At 33.9% G+C, this 14,539-nt stretch overlaps 1 pseudogene; it reads right to left on the bottom strand.

Annotated features, from left to right (window-relative positions):
• Window positions 1-6,682: 6,682 nt before the first annotated feature.
• LOC108396211 (uncharacterized) overlaps window positions 6,683-14,539 on the bottom strand; it is a 168,003-nt pseudogene continuing 160,146 nt past the window's right edge.

The following is a 14,539-nucleotide window of genomic DNA, read 5'->3' as shown; positions in this document are numbered from 1 at the left end:
ATATCATGACATTGAAAACATCAAATCCATATCCAAGAAGTTACTATGATTACCTTACAATCAAAGTTATAATACCGTCTCTTAAAATACTGAGATGGAACCACAGTAATGGTCATTTTGTAACATAGGTGCCTGTAATAGGTTAACACAATGTTTACTATGCTTGTACCTTTAATTACATGTTATTTTAAGCATATAAAATGAACTGTACATTTTTCAGTATAGGCTCAGACACTTTTTCACTTGGAAACTGTGTGGTCATAAAAAGGTTACTTGACTACATAATGCCTCAGTTTCCTTATCTGTAAAGTAAACAGAAAAAATTAGGCGGCTTATCTAAAAAATTAGGATTAGATAAGCTAATACCTGTAAAACTCAAGAATGCCTGTCAGATAGTAAGTGCTACTAACTATTGGTTATTAAATTACTGCCTGAAGATTTATCTTGAGTTTTATGTATTTTCATATATTTTCCGATTTCAACATTGATGTCTCCCCAGTCTTTTGTATATCACATCACATTCTATTTATAAACTATATTCAAGAGTAACAGGAAGTTATGAAAATAATTATACGGAGAATTGAATTTTGTGACCCTTTGCTTAAACCTCTCACACTTAGCAATCTTAGTCATTTTTTTCTGATTCAGAGCCTTTTGCAACTTTCTAGATAGGGTATTTTGAGGTCCTAGAAAAAAGCTTTGCTTGCCTCATTATCACTATATAGTCAGATTGGATGGACTATGCTTCTTGGCTGTGACCAGTATCCATTGGTGGTAGAGCATTTATGGGATAAAATAAAGTGTTGCTTGTACTCGTTTCTTCAATTGTTTCCACTTCACTTACTACTTGACTGGCCATCTTTTTATTCAGGAATTACCAAGGTAGTAAGTGTGGGTAAATATAGATTGTTCTCAATTAATAAAAAAGCTGCATTCCATAAATTCATTTATAATTGAGTTGTTTGTAATAAAATAATTTTCTTATTAAAATCGTCAGCAAACAGGGAGTACAGATGGTTCAGAACAGCTTGACAGGTTGGTTATTTTCTGAATTGAGCAAGAAAATTAGGGAAATAGAGTGACCTGAGAATGGGAAAAACAGAGGCTTGTAGTAAATAAGTGATGGTTTGTTAACACAGGGGGCTTATATTTTTGGTACTTGCAGCTTTCAAATTGTGTATGTGTGTGTGTCTGATGAGATGAGGGCAGGTCAGGTAGTACAAAGGATGACGTAGAAGAAAAATATTTCCTTTACAAATGGATTTAGACTAGCCAAAACATACTGGGATTCAATGATATGATAAAAAAGTAAAGCTTACTGCAATCATGTTTATTATTGCACAATATTCCTCTTTCTCCATATAACATTATTTCCATTGCCTTCACTTCCCATATACTCTTTTCTTACTGCTACCTTCTTACCATTACTCTTTATTTTTTTGAGAAACTCTATTACATTGGTCCCATAAACACTCCATTTATTTCATGCAGGTATCTATAGAAAGGGTTTGGTTGACATGACTCATAAAAGGCAAAAACTGAAATGTCAAACTTGCTTATTTAATCATTTCACATTTATTTTCTTTGACACCTAATACGTCCAAACTCAAACTTGAAAAACTTTGGAAAATGTAGTCTATCAGTTGTCTTTCTAAGTAGAAGATGGAATAAATCAGGTGCCTTAGTTTATTTAAACCAGGAAAACATGGCAGATTAAACAGATCCTGTAGCTGTTGAATGCAAATATCCACTGCAGCAAACACTTCTGGAATTTAAAATTCTAGTGAAATGTTTTTGAGAATAAAATGCATCTTTAGTCAATTATTTAAGATTAATGATGTTCAGTGGCAGATAGTCACTCCTAATTTAGTCTCTACCAATATTTGGACTCAAGTTGATTTGGTCTGATTTTCTCTCTCAGTATTGCATTATTGATCTTGTTGCTAGATCAGAGAGAGCCGAGCCAAAGAACCTTGAGCCATCAGGGAAAATATGATTCTGAAATTTCTACAGAAAGAAGGTTACTGGCACAAATTTTCTGCATTAGCGACAGTAACAAAAAGCTCTTCGAGCTTGGGGCAACTGGTTCTCCCTTGGAGAGCTCACCTGGATCATTGTAAGTTTGTGGTTAGCTCAGAAACTATACATGTTGTAGATAAAGGGAGGAGGCTGGATTCAGTCTGAGATCTTGATCTTTGAGCAGATTAACAGTTGTGTTCTACAAAATTATTCAGAGAGCAATGGGCAGGCCACATTGTTAGCAGGAGGAACTTTTGATTTGCTTGATATTATTTATTTAGTTACATTCAGTTTGAGATCTTTTACTAATTCATCCCAAAAGGAGATTCCATCTCAGTTCACTCTATCTCAATTTAATCCTTTCGGGACCCTTATCTTATCTTACCTAACAAGGAATCCAGAAATACAACACTTTAGTATTATGAAGAAATATGAATAAATTGATATATAAAGGAGGGACTTTATGGGCAGGTTTGGTGCAGAGGTGGCCTCAGTAGTTTACCAATTAACAGATCTTAAGCAGGTTGGCAGTATCTTTGGACAGGAGATGGTTGGTTTTGTTGTATTTTAGGTTGAAAATTCCCAGAAAATATGTCTTCCACTGTAACGAAACACAGCATATTCTTAAAAATCTAGGAATTGAAAAACTGTTTATCTGTATGTAAGTATATTTAGTTAAGAAGCTTTTAGGCAGGTCATTGCGTTAATTAACTGGAGCATGTGGGTAAACCTGCCTAAAGGTTTGGCTTAACTTACATTTATTTCAATGAATATTAAGCAGAAGAATTAAATGTATTAATGTATTCCTATGGCAATATGAGCAGGAAATAAAAGATGCACTGGGTAGAACATTTTGAAATGAAAGTATGAAAACTTTTAGCCACTTCAGCCATTCTTTCTTTTGAAGATATTGTACTGTAAATTTAACCTTTCCTGAACCAAGACTTACCTGTAGGCTTCCTCAAATTTTCAAGGTATTTATAAACAAAAGCATCTTTTTGTTGGTTAATTTTTGGAGCAATTACTAGAGGTACTATTTTAAGAGAACTTTGGTGCAAAAAGCATAACACGTTTCATTGGTATGTTCAGGCATCTGCTGCTAGAAATGCTTAAATAATTCAAACTCCATACTTACAAACTCTCATTTTAATAGAGTGTACTACCTGAAAATTTTTCTTCAGTGTTACTATTGCATTATCTTTGTTTGATAACCACAATTAGCCACTTTGAATGACCCTAATGCATTTCTTCTCAAGTATGTTGGAAACTGCCAAGGATTTAAACTAATTAAATACTTGTGTAAGTTTTGTATAAAAGCTGTTTTCACAGTTTAAGAAAGGTAGAATGACTACTGATTTTATCTTTTATATGGAATCACATTATGTCTGAAGGATTGCAAGTAAGTTCTAGATAATTTATTAAATGTAACTAGAATCTTAGTAACATAGCTCTAAAACTACTTTCAGTGGAAGTCAGGTTAACTCTCACAAAATGAAAGACAATTCAAAAGTTATCTTTGGTTATTTCTAAAAAGTGCAACAGACTAATAATACACACACACATATTTCCAACTACCTTAATATATTGGTAACATGTGGTCTGGCTATCCAAAATGTTTCTAACCTTTCTGGAAATTCAGTGAGATTGCCATTTTATTTGTCTTCATGTAGCTTCTACACGCTGACACTTGTTTTCCTATTAAGGTGAGTAGGCTGCAAGCACTTTAAAAAAACTAACTATGCTTTTAACTTAGTTTGTATATTCTTTGAGACTTCTAAAGTTTCATTATTAAATACCTATTAAAAGAATGAATGATAAGGGTACAAATGGCTTGACTGTATGTTCTAATGGTGAGTTGGTTGGATCACTTATGGTTGGTAGAAAAGTTTTATTCCTTTTAAAGTGAACTTCTCTCACTTCTTAAGTTGTTTGGGGAAAGCACCTCTGTTATCCCATTATAATTGCTTGTGATGGAAATACAGACAAGAGTGTAACATACCAGGAAAATGTGGAAATACCAAAGGTCTAAAGGAAGGGAATTATCCATTCTTTCAGAAAAATGCTTTATTAATGAAGTCATGCAAAATACATAGTTTCCTAAGCTAGTAATGAATGTATTTTGAAGTCTTTCCATCTTTATTGAAAATAAAGAAAGTGGTTGCCTGTATACCATTATCTAGTAATAGTCTGGAATGTATAGATGTACTACGCATAGTATATATACAGCTAAATATTCTTTTAAGAGCTCATTCTTATTATTACATTTTTGGGGAATCAAATACTTTCCATTTGAAAAATGTGATTGTTTTTGGGGGGAGTACCCTACTTTGTAGGTAGTTTTCATCTAAAATCAACACAGTATTTTACATACCGCAACTTAGGATACATAGCTTTTAGATACTGTGATTTGAACTGCAATATGTTGGCTACATTCCTTAACTAGTAAGCTAAAACTTCTAACCATATTTTCATTCAGCCAGAAACACTAAAACCATCAAATTAAACATATTTTTAGTGCTTTCGTACTACTGCAAAATTTCATTTGTGAAAAACAACTGGGGAAAACATCTCTTTTTTCTAATGTTAAGGCCTATATTTTATCAATATTATTTTTATTATTTGTAACTCGCCAACATTACCCTTAAGTTTATATAAGGAGAAGCTATAAAACTATACTAGATAGTTATAACTGTTTGATAGGAGGTATGTTCTCTTGGGAATATCACAAAATCATTATCTATTAAAGTAGAAGCACTAAGGAGATACCAATTTTATACTTTCATTTATACTAATTAATTTTCATTATAAAAATGCATGCCTTATTTTAAATGCACAGTTACATTCAGTTGCACATTCTAGTAGAAAAATAGTAATTATATCAAGTTTCACACAGATACTACAACACAAATTAAATGTATTTGTTTACCATGTCTAGTGAAGTAGAACAAGGATAAAACTGAATATAAACCAACTTAATTATGACTTAATGACAAAATGTTAGTAAAGTTTCATAGAAAGGAATATTATTTGTTGCTGTCAAAAATAGTTTTTAAATATTTAACAATCTTAGTTTGTGCATGTAATTCAGAGTGCTAGAAGAAACACTTGATAAAGACTCATTAGGAATATAATTTTACTTATTTCCAGGAGAGAGAAAGTAAATTTTAAGTCAAAAGTAGCAAAAGTTTTGGGTTCTTTGCTCCCTAATATCATGTAGCCAAAGTAATTCAAATTCTATTTAATTAAATGAGAGATTAGAATATCATGGCTATTTCTAAGAGCCTTCTTAATAAAATGTGATTTTTGAGAGATACTTGTTTTATTTATCTAATGGTATTTAAAATTTGTTTAACTTTATTATTTCTCTGTATATAGAGGGAATGACCAACAGCAGGCTAAGTATAGTTGAGAGGAGGTAGGTAAAACATTACTAGGTTGTCTGTGATTAGATTTACATTTATCTATGCAACCCTCAATAGAGGTGGTAGATAAGCCAGTCATAATGCAATCTAGATCATTTTGCTGTATGCTAGTTTTATAGCACATGGATCTTTCTAATGAAAAGCCATCTTGCTGGTTACAGCTGCAAAGGAGAAATAATATGGACACCTTGTCTCCTCTCCTCCATGGCTTGCATGTCCAAATAAATTAAAAAAGGAATTTTTTGATCTCATTGAATGACCTAACAATCTGAATTATGGGAAATGAGGAAGAAATTTAAAATCTTCATTTATATAAACTTACCTTAAAAATTTGATTCACAGCACCTAATGATATGGTTAATTTCTGAACATCTGGTGGTTCAGCTTCCACTATAATATAAAAACAAGAAAGTGGAATATTTGAACTGGAATCAAAGTTTAAACTAGCAAGATCTTTGATACCCAATGGGATTCTGAACTCTGGACATTTTTAAAAATCCATATTCCTTGGCATCAAGGACATCCTTGGACTCAGTAACATACTTAAAGCTAGCAGAGTCCATGGAGCCAAGGGAGTCTTTGAGGCACACTCCAAATTTGTGGTCATCAAATACTGTATAATCTCTATCAAGCTTAGATGGATCAGAAAATCCAGGGATGGTTACATTTTCAGAAGTAAAAGTATAGTTAATGCAAAAGTGGGGTAATTACCATAAACAATATTAGGAATAGGAGAACTGGGACCTATTTCCAATTCAGGCTCAGAGAAACTATTAATATTGCTGGTACTAGTAGACTTACGACCGTTATGAGTATTTATGACATAATTGGGATTGATGACAAAGTTGGAGCCAACAACATGAGTAAATCTAGGGTCATGGTTACTGTCTGAGGCATAGTCAGTGCCAGCAGTATAGCTAAGGTTAATAGTACCAGCGCAAACAGTAGTATTGCTGGTGTCAGTGACACTGACAATGCTAGCTGTTATTAGCTATGGTGACAGCAGAACTGTTTCTGGCAATATAGTTGGGGTGGACTACAAAGCTAGAACCTACTACATGGGTAAATCCTGGGTCAGAGTCAATATCTGAGTCATGGTTTGAGACAGTTGCAGAGTTGTGGCAAGCAGCACTGGTGGGTTTTATATCATAGTTGGAGTTGGCATCCTTGTTAGGACTAATAGCACTATTGTGACTAGTAGCATCACTAAGCCTGACATTATAGTTAGAGTGAGCATCAATTTAAAGGCCAGGGTTATTATTGTCAAGGTCAGTGCTATTGTCGTTGTGTTCAGGGCTATGGCTGGGGCCAAGGCCACTAATGTTAGGGCCAGAGCTATTGCTACTGGAACCAGGGTTATTGGGACCTAATGTGATATTTTGGGGATGATGGGCATTGTTTTGGAGGCCAGATCCATTGATATTAGAGCCAGGCCTGATGTTGTTGGAGCCCAGGTCCATTGTTGGGGCAAATATCATTGCATGACCTGTGGCATTGCTGGGGCCAGAAGTGTAGTCCAGGCCAGTTCTACTTTGTAGCCCAGAGGTATAGTTTGGATTAATGCCATTGTTGGAGTCAGCAGCACAGTCTCGAATAACACCACTGTTTAGGTCAGAGGCATTGTCTGAATTGTTGGTGTGTTTTCCCTCAGAATCAGTGCTGTGTTTGGAGTTAGTATCACTGTTTGTGGCATTATCAATGTTAGTGTCAGGTTTATTGCTGGAGTCAGTTCAATTGCTGCAGTCACCATCTATGTTGGAATCAGCTTCACTTGGAGGGTTAGCATCGCCACTAGGCTCCATTATTTGTGTCTGCATCATTTTCAGCATTGCTGTCTTTGGGATCAGTGTCATCAGACTCAGACATATCTTTGGGATCTTTCTTATCTTTGGCTTTGTTTTCATCTTCAGAGTCTGTTTCATCTTCAGCATCATTCTCATCTTCACAGTCTGTCTAATCATCATGGTCTGTCTCATCTTTGAGAAGAGGCTTGTCTTTGGCATTACCTTATTTTTTAGATTGGCAGTACTGACCAGTTTAGGCTCATTGTCCAGATTGGCAGTAAGATTGAACTTGCCCTCACTCACAAGACCAGCAACATTGCTGGTGTTGATTAAATTTTTGGGGTCAGTGGTACTATGGTGGCCCATGGAATTTTGAGGATTCATGGGTAATGTACAGGTAACAGTAGAGCTTATGAGATTTTGGAGAGCTGAGCAATTTTCACAGTGTAAATAAGAAATTGAAACCAATGAATATTTAGAATCTTCCTGGTGTATAGGACAGCAGATGCCCACAGGATTATTAGGATACAGAGACTGAGATAAAGAGCTGTTCCAAGAAGTCTTGTGGGGTCTAATAAATTTAGGGCTCATAAAATATTTAGAATCCAAGATAATTTGGAGATGAAAAGGAGAATCAGGGTCTGTATTATCATCAGAATATATGAAGTATTTATGAAAAGGAGAATTATTGATTTCTGTGAAACATTTGGAATATATTGCAGTCCAAAGAATATGTGTTATTTCTGTGAATCTTGGGGCAGACAACAGACCAAAGGCTCATGGAGGTGGGGTGACAGACAGGTGCTGAGACTTCAGAGGTATAATCATCAGCACTTAGGAGATGAATAGGATTCATTTGAGACCCAAAACTCTGGAAACTCTGTAGGTATCTATAGTCCTTGCAATGACTCTTACAGATGGAAATTTTTTGGCTGGCATTTCTGTGATGCTTGTTATCCATGATCGTATTTGGATCTGAAGAATGGTTGTGGCTCTGCTTTTCCTTTAACTTTTGCTGTGAGTTTTGCTTGTCATTGAGAGTTCATGATACCTCTGAATCTCACAATCTTGTCATCACTCAGGTATCTTACAAGTTGAATTCTAGAAAATGAGAGAGGAGTAAAATATGAGCAAGAATAATGAATAATGAAGTTTCACTTTGACACTAATGTCACAACACAAATAAGTGCAAGGGAAAAAATGCCATTTCCTTCAATAGGTTACTTTTATTTGATATTTCAAAAGTAGGCCATGAGCCTAAATTTTCCCCTTAAGTAGGTATTATTTTGAGAAATATGGTCATTTATGTCATACTTTTGAATATCAGATTCAGAGAGCTTACTCTTTAGAAAAATAACTCATAAACAGAAATTCATTGGCTTGATATAGTCAAAATAAAACTTGTTTTACACAGCTTGGTCACTAAGACCTATAATATTTTTTTCATTTTTCTTCTAGAAATACTAGCAGTTTATTATCTCTTGTGATATAATTCCTGAAATTTATACAATCTTTATGTTTGGAGACAAAAATTTTCTTGATCTTGATATGTCAAAATTCAAAATTTTCTGATATTAAATTTAACAGCAAAGATCAATTTCTGTACCTATCAAGAACTCACTGCACATAATTTTGGAAATGAAGATATTTACCAACACTTTAGTTTAAAATTGAACTAAAAAGTTTAGTAAATATCATTGTGAGATAGCTTTGTTTTCCAGGTAAATACACAGAAATAGAATAAAAATAAATATAACTTAATTTTAAAAATGAAAGAGCTCTTTCCACTTTATCCTCAAGGTTCTAAGAATGTTTTCCCCAGGTGATGGCTTTGAATACAAAATCATATTTGAGAAAGAGGAAGAATGTTCGGTAGTAGTTTTCATTTTAAAAATTGATAGTGACTTTTTATAGAAAAGGAGTTATGTCTTCTCATCCAAATTCCCTTAAGGTCATCTAGAATCCTTAAGGTAAATTTTTAATTGTACATTCATAAATCTTCAGGCACTTATAAAAGAGACAACTTTAAGTAGGTCCATTATGAAAACTATTCCGTAGGGTATAGTATGTATGACTTGGCCTACAGTGAAACATATTTACTGTATAGCCTTCCTAGATTTATTTATAAGAAAAGGAGCTCATATTCTCATAAATACATGAAGACATATGTTGCCTCTGATAACATTCAATGGTCCTCACATAGTGTAAAAGACATGAAATCTTGGCAATATATGTACTGTCTCTTGTGGTAAATACTAGCACAACTATAAATTTTCTATCTCAAGCCAAGTGTCAACAATTATTGAAGGGAAGTGGTAACTATTATCTTTAATGGCTCTGGTATTCAATAGCATGTATTATTTATTTTACTTACACAGTGCTATTATCATAAATTAACAATGACATAGGTTTATAGCCTGACAGAAACAAAAAAGTGATGTAATTTGGCTATTAGACTCTTTCACATTCATAATAATTGTGGAATGTACTATAACAGTCATAAACCATTTGGCTCAAAAGCAAATTGGAAGTATATGGATACTGAAGGTGAACAGGGTTCTTAAGTTTAATGGAAAAATAGTTTGAAAAAGAGCACATAAAGTATAAGAGTTTGAATCACTAAATTACTATCTTATCTTGTGATCAGTAGTGAGGCACAGCACTAAGAGTGAGATGAAAATGAGAAAGCAGTACTGACACTGTTCTACAGAACCTGATAATTTAAATTACAACCAATAAAGTATCTTTCACTAATAAATCTGAAGATGTGTCTCTTATTTCCAAGAATAAATGAATACATCCATATGCAAAAGATAAAATAGAGCTATAATGATCAATTTATTTTTACATGACTATCTGTATTTGCAGAGCTTGGTGTGGCTATGGCACAAAATCCATAGGGTGTATAGTGGAGATCTTTATCAGAGGTAACTTAAAGTCTTTATTCTTTTTATGACTTTTAGAGGAGGGGGTAAAAGTGGACAAATGATAACAAAGTAGAATCTTAATGACATTATCAGAGCAGAATAATTGTTTCTATGTGACCTAGAGAACTCAATACTGTGTGTTAGAAGGAGCACTGGTTTCGAATCAACCCATGTCTGATAATGTGGTTCTGCCATATAGTAGTATATGATTTTGTCAAGTTATATGACACTTAAAAACCATGGCTTCTTCAGGTAAAACAATTATAGTAATATCTACCTTCTAAAGTTGTTGTGAAGGTTAAATGTGATACTCAATAAATGTTAGGCATTTCTACCCTCTCAAGTAGGGAGAGTATAATATTGTTAAAATTGTTAAACTAGGTTTCCCCCCTTGTAAATCTTATATTCTTGGTGATAAGTTCTCAATTTTGCATTATTATGTTAATTCTCCTAATTTTCTGAAAGTTAAGAAGAATACAATTGTTCAGTTTCCAAGGAGAAAGTTTTTAGGCAGTTTTGATTTATATATACTTATACTAGTATTGTTCTAAGAAGTTCAATACCTATTTTCCCCACACTCTTCCATAAAGTGATAACAAAACATCATAAAGTAAAAAAAAAATCATAAAGTATAATACTAGAAGTAGATGATGTTACTAAAAGTATTTATTAAATATAATTTAAGGAAATAGTTAACAAAACAAGTTTGTTTTAACACAGCAATATTATGATTAATGCAGATTCCTGCAAAGCCATGATTATAGAAATAATAATGGATAATAGATAGTTTGAATGATATGTAATTGCTACTTGTGCATTAATGTTGAAAAACATACTCACATGAAAGGAGACAACTGAATTTTATCTGGATAGATTAAAATACTAAGTGGTCTAAGCAAAGCAGAAAAGTGAGAAACTGTAAAAAGATGTTTGCTAATTTCTTTAACATCAGTCAGACATAGAGCTAGATATTCAACTTGAAGATAATCTTAGTAAAAAGACAGCAAGACTTTTACTGAATTTTTCTCTTATCCAGATTTCCATAATTCTCCAATATTTTTACTAAATCATTTAATAAAACATCATTAAGCATATAATTTTATTATATAGAAATCAGAATTCTAGTGTGATTGAATTTTGATTTTGTTGTTGTTACTAATAAACTTTTAAAATATCTTATTTTTTAAAGATAACAAAAGAGATTTGAAATCATTGAAAACTTAGGAGAAAAGTTCTTCCAGAGCTGCATCCTTTCACAAACCAAGTAATGAGAAGGCAAAACTGTTAGTATCAACTTTTTCAGAACTCTAGAATCAAAAATTTACAAAAACCAGGGGAAAGCTGATGATAACAGAGCTGCTACTTTGTAATGCAAGAGTGCTATGGCATCTTAAACTGCCCTAAAACCATATCTTCTACAACCTAGATCCATAGTAGCAATGAGGCTGGCAGCCTGCATTCATAGTACAGATTGCTAGTATGAGCGGGAGCAATATATGCTTTATTCTCAAAGAATTGTAGCTGTAGGTTTCAGTTTACCTGGTAGCTCCCTGATAGACTACTGCAAGAACTTTCCTTTGTTTTACCCAGTTGGGAACATTTCCATGGATAAGCATCATCCTGGACATCTTTTACTGAAAGCATTCAAAGGTAGAAGTATTATCTTCAGTAGCTTCGGGAAAGGGACAACAGTTTTGTCAAGCATTAGACAGACCATAAAGTCTGAGATGGAAGAGGTTGTAAAAGGAGATACATGTGATATGGACTTTTAAAACTCCTACGTATACTTATGAATCAAAAAGGTTATATGTAATCAAGTATAAAAAATCAAACGAATAATCATATTTGACCTGATTGTTTACAGTTCATGATGCGTGATCAAAACCAAAAGTTTCTGTGATATGACTGCCCTTGCACTGTTCACCATGTAAGAACTTGTTCGTTATGCCTCAGAAGATTGGAGACTGTTGAGATTTAGGCTTGGGGTTGATTAATGATTGTGCATTGAGTCCCCTATACAGAATTTTATTGTTGTTAACAACCATTTGATCAATAAATATGAGAGTTGCCCTCTCAAGAAAAAAAAAGGTTATATGTAGGGTCAAAGATGAAATCAAAACGGAAGTTTTAAAACTCTCAAAACAAAAGACAATGGAAAAATAACATATAAAATTAATGGGATTGTTCACCATGTAAGAACTTATTCACTATGTAAGAACTTGTTCACCATGTAATAACTTGTTCGTTATGCTTCAGAAGATTGGAGACTATTGAGAATTAGGCTTGGGGTTGATTAATGATTGTGCATTGAATCCCCTATACAGAATTTTATTGTTGTTAACAACCATTTGATCAATAAATATGAGAGATGCCCTCTCAAAAAAAAATGGGCAAAGACTTTAGATACACATTTTTCCAAAGAAGACACCCAGATGACCAACAGAAACACGAAAAGATGCTCAACATCACCAATCATCAGGGAAATGCACATCGAAACTACAGTGATGGAGTCCCTGGGTCCAACTTCGAGAACAACTGCCCTAAGGTATTGTTTATGTGATGAATTAACTTCTCTCCTATGTATCTAGAATGGTACGCCTTTGGGAAAACTGAGAAAAAAGTCACTCGAATTTTTCTCTGTAGGATTTAATTATTTCTATAGGACTTAGTTTATTCCCAGTTAAGAATGGCTTCTAGAAGAGCTTAATGCCTTTGCAAGTAGCCTTGATGAAAACCCTTTTCTTTTAAACTCACTAGAAAATAGACTTGTGATCAGAAAACAGGTTTAAAGAAACCACAAACCACCACCTGCTATACAACCCAGACCATCAGGCTAACCCCGCCAGGCACGAAATGGCCATGAGTAATGGCTTGCCACATGGCCACCATTAAAATGTAGGCTGGCAATATCCTTGGGAAGATCCTGACCTCTGCACTGGAGCTAGTCAAGAAGTCCATATTTTAGTTTGTAACAAGTAGTCAAATCAAGCACTAAGGGGAAAGCAAGGACATATATTTGGAAGGATCTAGTTATTCTATCCACTTCACACACCCTTCACAAATGCTTCTGGGGAAATATGTGACTGCCAAGGAGAAAGAATGACAGATATTAGGATCCTAGTGGGCTCCAGACAGGAGGACTCAACATGCCCACCAGAGACAAGGGCCAGTCAGCTTGCAGTGAACCCTGAAAGGGCGTCTAAAATATCTAGGAGAGCCAAGTAAAAGAGAAGAGTCTGTGCATTACTCCTAGCCTCTGTTCCCACCATCCACTCTTAATTAGCTTCACACCTACGTGTCATCCTGCAATAGTACAAATCATCATGAATAAAAATAATTTGAAGTTTTGGAGTACCTTAGGGGAACTACTAGAACTTTATTTCCTATCATTCCCATATATGTTAAGATATCAGTATAAAAATGGCTACTGTTCACTGATGACACTGGAAGGTTTTAAAAAATGCATAAATAATTTAAAAACTTGTATCTGGAGCACTTAATGGTCTGTTTTCAGTTTGATTCTTCATTTCATTTTTCTCTGGATTTCACTGGCCTTCTACAACTATGACTAAATTACAGGAATAAGCTGGCTTCTTTCTGGTGGAAAGCTACATACAGTGTCTCTTGACTTCCAGATTTGAACATTCTTTGTAAATAGTCTGGTTGGATTTTGATAAAGATGTTACCAATGAAAGAGAAAACTACCTAGATGATAAGACTGTGATTATCGTGACTTCACAGAAGGCACTTCCGCACATAAGTCATAAAGACCGTATTCATTGAACACAGTGACAATGCCCCATTTTTATGCCTTCGGCTCAAAAAGGTGTTTTCAATTTACTGAAGTGGTGTGGGGTTTGTACAACTTCTCTGACAACCTGCTGGCAGTGGGCTTTGTCATTACAGCCTGACTCCTAGCATAAGGGGGCTACCCTGTGGTTTATTCTTTACTTACTGGGTAAACTTGTAATAGAAAGATTCTTTAATTCGGAAATGTGTCATTTTGAAATAATCTTTAAAGCAATATGTGATTGTGATTTATTAATTTTAAAGTGTTCAGATCTTCCTGAAAGAATTTTTTTTAATTAAAAAAATAAAATATCTAGCAGGTCAAAAAAAATCAGTGGGATGTTTCAAAAGCAGCTCTGATAGGGATGTTTATAGCAGTAAATTCATATATTAAGAGACTAGAAAGACCTAAAAAAACCCAACCTTTCTATGTCAATAAAATATAAAAATAAAAACAAAGTACAATGTTGCAGATGAGAGGAAATAATAAAGATCTGAGTGGAAATAACAGAAATAGAGATGAGAAAAATAATGGAAAAGAGCAACAAATTAAGAGCTGGTTTTTAAAAAGATACTTGAAATTGATGACCTTTTAGCT

Source organism: Manis javanica, chromosome X, assembly GCF_040802235.1.
Source record: "Manis javanica isolate MJ-LG chromosome X, MJ_LKY, whole genome shotgun sequence".
Lineage (NCBI taxonomy): Eukaryota > Metazoa > Chordata > Mammalia > Pholidota > Manidae > Manis > Manis javanica.
The sequence above is the reverse complement of the archived record's forward strand: the minus strand, read 5'-3'. Positions and strand labels throughout refer to the sequence as shown.